A 6,435-nucleotide genomic window follows, 5' to 3' on the forward strand; every position below is an offset into this window, starting at 1 on the left:
CATAGACCTTCTCCTCTTAACGGATTTTGTTTTCACCACTTCAACTCGGGGATTTTTTTCATATTTCTTGAACAACAAAAATAGATGAGGACAACTTTTTTTTCATTGTCAAACACTAAAAAAAAGGCCTTTTGCTTAAAAACCACATGCAAAATGGAATTTAAAAGAACAAACAAACAAAAAAACCACCACAATGCACAACTGATTTCCATTTGAATTTGAAATAAAAATTCTGGAAAAGTGTGATTGTGGTTAGCCTGTTGACACAAAAGCTTCTCCCTTTTATTAACAGCTGCTTTGATGAAACTTAGAAAAATGATAACGAGTTTTGCAGCTGTTTACAAAATTTCTATATGGCTTAAACATTTTTTATTTTTTTTAAATATAGATTATACATACATACATATATGTGTGTCTATATATATACATATATACATATATACATATATATACACACACACACACACACACACACACACACACACACACTTGTATTTCCAGTCTGGTCAATTGACCAGCGCGTATGCATGCAGCCACTACTAAAATTGTGTCAAAGATGTTCTCCTATCCTGGGAAGATTCTCAGCTTCAAACCTATTTCTGTCATCTCAAGGCTCTACTGACAATAACTTCAGAAGTCAACAGAAAAAATGGACAATCATCAATCATCAATTACTCTTATCTGTCAGCTTGAAGAAATTCTTGCAGCCTGTTTTTAATGTGAAATAAATGAGTGGAGTTCTGAAATTACAAAGTAGTTTATTAATTTGAAACTTGACTAAATAGGATTCCCCTCCCCTTTCCTGTCATTTCTACACAAGGAGTTTTATCTGTTCACTCGACCTTCTCCTCAAGAGAATTAAAAGAGCAGAAGCAAAAGTGCCGCCCAGAGATGTCTCATGCCTGCATTGCGAATGACTCAAAATGCTCTCCTGTCCATGCAACTCACTTCATAGGGCTCTGATAAATGTAACCCAGTGCATTCTGAAACGAGGCACCTGTGCTGCTCCAAAGGGGCTGTTCCTCACTCACACAACTGCTGTCATCATGGCACAAGTTTACACAGGTGATCTTCTACAAATGTCACCTGCTCACATGACCTCTGCGCTGGACATGAGTCTCTCACCCTCCTTTCACTGGAAATCCAGCTTGGAGAAGACAAGACCTTCATCCAGAGCTTCAGCCACTGGATTCCCTTGCAGAAGGAGAAGGTCTAGGGAACCCTCACAGTGTCTTGAAGGCTGTGCTCTGATGCTTGTGTATCTGGTTCATGTTACACTGAAAGAACAGCAAGTCAGGTAACTACTATTACCTCTCTCAAATCTACTTTGGTCTCCTAGCCCCAGGACCTAAAAAGCCAGGGTCAAAAGAGGAACATTTAAATCTTCCCAAACTTGATAAACCATAAACCAGAGCACAATCTATTGTATTGTTATGCAGGCTGCACATAGATATGTGCACATATACACGTTGGTGTAACATACAAAACATCTATAAATGCACTACTGGTCACATTCTGTACCATATGCTGTGAAATGTGAAGGGCAAGTATGCCTGCAGCCCTTGGTCAGCTGTCCTGCATCACTTTGGGTGCCATTCAGACAATGCTCCAAAGCCATTTTGTCTTCCTGGTTCAAGCACTATCTTTTGAGACCAGTACAGCATTTATGACCCTCTGCTTTGGAGCATGCTACATTTGTAAAATCAAGCCAGCTTTCTTCCAGTAGCTTACTAAACATTCATGTGAATCTTGACAGGCTCAGTTCAAATTCTGACATGTGGCAGCTGTTAAAGATCACATGGGAGTAAATGAATCCACTGAATGCTTTTTGGGAAGGGTCCAAGATATTTGAACTATTAGGAAGCACATATTATCTGTAGGTGATGGCCAACCCTGCAATCAAAACTGAAATGATAGCATTTCTGTGCAAAGACAAGGTAATTTTGATCATTGCTGTCAGGGCCCCAAATACCAGAGTGGCTGCAACAATTCTGCAATTATGGAAATTTGTGGAAGCTCCTCTGGGACACAGTGTGTATAGTACCATCACTAGCCCCAGCCTGAGTCTGCTCTGCTGCCTCTCACCAGTTTTGACACCTAAGCCTCTCACCTAAGCACGCAGGCAATCCTCTTCCTCCATCAGCCCACCCAGGACTGGTTTGTAGTGCACAAGAACTCTCTCAGCATAAACCACATACAGAGCACACTCCAAAGTAATAAAAAACATTACTTTTGGGAAGATGAGATGCTGATTTACCCTGAGGTCAACATGATGAAGTAAGCAAGGAAAATAACCTTGGCAAATTCACTTCACAGCACCTCAAGACAATGCAAGTTTGCTAACTGCCCTGACACAAACTCCCTTTTTCACCAGTGGAGACAAAGTTTAGTGTCCCAGAAGAAGAATCTTAAAGGGTCTGGGAGCAGTAGTGGCAACTGCATTGTTCTTTCTTGGATAAAACTAAAGAAAGAAAGAAAGAAAGAAAGATGTAAATAAAAAAGAAAGGAAACACCAAGATACAACTTAGCTTATTTGATCTGGGGCTATTCAGGTTTACAATAATAAGCTTGCTTTCACCTGCATCATGGAAGTACATTTTTCCCTTGTCAGAGCAGTGCATAAGTGAAACTCACAGATGCTTTTTTATCTTTTTTCTGTGAGAATAGTTCACATTTCAATCTAATGTTCAAACAGAAAACCAAATCCTAAATCTGTTCAATTGTCTTACTATACCTCACAAATGTTAACCATGTTTTACTAATGACAGTAAGGTCTGCCAGTGAGAGGTGATGAACTTTGTGTATGTTACCCTACATTAACTGTCTTTCCTCTGGTTTTTCAATTCTCCCTCTGTCAGGACTAGGCTTGTCTGAAGATAGGAGCAGCAATAGACACCCTGTGATCTGGGGAAAGCCAAAGCATAAAGAAAGATGAGAGAGCATATCTGAAGGATCATATATCTGTTTTGGTTTGCTTAATTTTCTTTTCAGAGTCATAAGGCTGTGTGGTGGTTTGACCCTGGCTGGAGGCCAGGTGCCTATGAAAGCCACCCTACCACTCTCCTCCTCTACTGGACAGGGGAGAGAAAATACAATGAAGTCTCATGGGTCAAAATAAGGACACTGGGAAATTCTCCCACTGTCAGGGAAAAATAGGCTTGACTTGGGGAAATTAGTTTAATTTTTTTACCAATCAGCTCAGAGCAGAATAATGGCAAATAGAACCAAATCTTAAAAACAGATTTCCCACACCCCCTTATTCTTCCTAGGCTGAACTGTACTCCTGGTTAGGGAATGGGGGCTGGGGTCAGTTCATCACATGTTGTTTCTTCCAATTCTTCCTCCTTAGTGGGAGGGCTCCTCACACTCTTCCCCTGCTCCAGCTCTCTTCCACAGAAGAGAGTCCTCCAGGAGCTCCTCCAAGATGAGTGCTTCTCACAGGCTGCAGTTCTTCGTGAACTGCTTCAGCATGGGTCCCTGGCACAGTCCTTCAGGAAGAGGCTGCTCCAGCAGGGGTGCTCCACCTAATAAAGGTCTGGATCATGTGGTTACAAAGGGACAACTCAGAGTGCTGATGGCTTTGCTGCAGCCTGTCAAAGACCAAACACACAAATAATGCTGCAGGGTTACAAGCAAGAGTGGAACACCACACTTCCCAGCACAGGGAATGTCCCTCACCTCCTCCACTAGGGTAGTTCAGCTCTCACCTTCTTTGCAGTGCTTGAGCACCTGTGAGTCCCCAAAACTTCAGTGCTACTGTGAGCTCAGTACAAGATTATTCAGACAGAATAACCCCCAATACAAAATACAAGCACCTGGCCACAATGAGATCACTGAGATCACCATAGAAGTGCTGTCATGGAAGTGTAGCTGTGCTATTAAAGCATGAGTCCCACACCACATGGGCTACTAAAACAAGCCAGGCTGCTGAAGCTGCTGCCAGGATGAGTCAGCCCTGGAGAGTCAGCCAACACGGGCTGAAGAGTTTACCCTGAGGTAAAATGTAAACACTTGTGCCAAGATATGATCCATTAATAGGTGATAAGCCATGGTACTACCTTCATGTTTCTTCCCCTCCTTTCCTAACTGACTTGCAAGACTTTATCAGAAATCAGTCTGTTTTTCATATTTGTTTCAGTATACTGCTTACATAGTTTATGGACTGGGAAAATTGTATTACTTTTTTAAAAATAGTCCCCAATTCAAGTAACAACACACAGCTTGATTAACTCCTTCATCTGTAGAGACTATGGAGTTAAACTGAATTTTCAGCTTAAGACAAAAATGAGAAGGCAAGAGCATAATAATATATTGCATACACTTAGCTATGTTGTACCCTTCAGAGAAACATGTTTTAGTAGATGTATATAGCAATTGTTTAGATTATCCCACAGCATACCCAAGTAAGAGTAAATTTTGAAAGGAGAAGATGTAAGATAGGGAATGAAAAATCCTGAAAGAAGAAACTTAAAGAAACCACAAACAAACAAACAAACAAACAACCCAACCAACCAAAAAAAAAAAAAAGTCACAACAAGTCCGATATTTGGGGTTTTTTTTTGGTTTGGGGTTTTTTTTAAATTTGATAACATTATTGAAAGGAAAAAAAAACACTAACAAAAAACCAAAACAACAACAACAAAAAAACCCCAGCCAACAAAATCAACTAATCAACCAAAAAAAAAAACAAATAAACCCCACCCAACCAAAATCCCTTCCGCTAAACAAAATCTAATACTGAATATAATGAATCTTCAAGCCAAACACTTGGCTTGGCACTCAGGAGGGCTGAATTTGGATGCTACAGCATCCATCACCTTTGTCTGAGGAAGCACTGCTCACACTGTGCAAACTTTTTGTTGTATATTCCCTCAAATAAGGAGACCAAAGTTTTCAGTAAGAAAAAAAAGACTGTAATGGCTTCGGACACCTAGTTAAGCAGCTTGTTTCCGAAAAGTGCTGATGACCCAGGAGCTCCCATTCACTTCAAAGTGTAGGATTTGGGAATGTTTGTTGCTTTAAGATTTATGGTCTCTCTACATCCTAAATGAGAGATTCAAGAAATTACAACGTGTAGCTCATCTCCATTAAAATTAGAAAGAAGTGCTAGACTGATTTGTGGCATCTGTTCCAGAGATCAACACACTCCTGTCTTCACTGACAATGCTGGAGGAATAAATAGTGTAAAAAAATGAGGATATCCCAGGGAAAGGTTTGCTAAGGGGCAACAGGGCACCTCACCACAAAATCCTCGAGCTGACACAAGCCCCAGCACACAAGAGAGGAGAGGATGCAGACTAGTTAGTAGTGAAGGAACAGAATTCAGCTCACAGCTCTGACTATATTCCTGTCAGTGAGCCAGCTTAACAACACTGTGTAAAAACAGAATCACAGGCTGGGCAATAACAGTCCAAGACAGCATGTGGAAATGCATAGCTAAACAAAATAACACCATCAGGAGCAAAAACTTTGATTCAAACATGGGGGAGAATTCTTATCATGTAGCAAAGCTGTTGTACAGCCAAGCTGACAGACCAAACCTACAAAACCTGTACAAAATCCCCTAACATTTAGATATTGATACCCGCAGTGATTTTGGCAAGTCACCAAAATAAATGTGTTATTTCACTCCAGGCAGGATTTTTCCCCAGTGCTTCTTGAAAATATGGTATGCTTCACCCATGAAAGTTTTGGAAGGCTTTCTCCTCTTCTGAGGGGAAAAAGAAAAATAGCAACTGCAAAGGGTAAGAGTCCATAAAAGGATGTCACTGTTAGCAACCTGAGTGACAGACAGGAAGGAGATTTCCACAATTGGCATTTGGTGAATTGCAAGCTATAAAAACTGTTTGGAGATTGCTGGATTGTCTGCAGTTTCTAAGGACAGCAGTTTTATTCTGTCTGTTACTAAAAGATCTTATTTTATTTATATTATTTCAGAATTTCTTCATATATCAAAGTAAAGCAAGAAAACAGAACAAATCACACTTCTTACTAGGTTATTTTTTCAGTGACTGTATAACTAGAAAAGTGGTTTTAATAGCTCAGGTTTCTTTGCCCCTATCGTTGAAAAACAATATTTACTCTTGTAGTTACTGTTACAAACAGCCTTCCTTTCAGCTGATTTATTTTGCTTTTATTGTGCTTTGTGTACAGTGATTATTTTCTGCTTTTCAACCTGCTAGTTATGATTACAATGCATGAATGGTTGAAACATATATGCATCTAGGCTGAAGTTGCACCTTAATAATCCTAGCCCTCAGAACCAAGGGGTCTGTTTTAGCTGAACTGGAGTAAGAGAATCCTTTCCTGCACCAAGAAAACTTTCAGAGGATAATATAAATGAAATCTTTCTGGGAAAAAAATTTCTGCCTGTAATTCAAAGAATTTCATACATAAATTTTGGCTACCTCCCCCACCCAATATCCTCCTTCCACA

The sequence above is a fragment of the Lichenostomus cassidix genome, chromosome 3 (assembly GCF_008360975.1).
Source record: "Lichenostomus cassidix isolate B80296 chromosome 3, HeHo_3.0, whole genome shotgun sequence".
Classification (NCBI taxonomy): Eukaryota; Metazoa; Chordata; class Aves; order Passeriformes; family Meliphagidae; genus Lichenostomus; species Lichenostomus cassidix.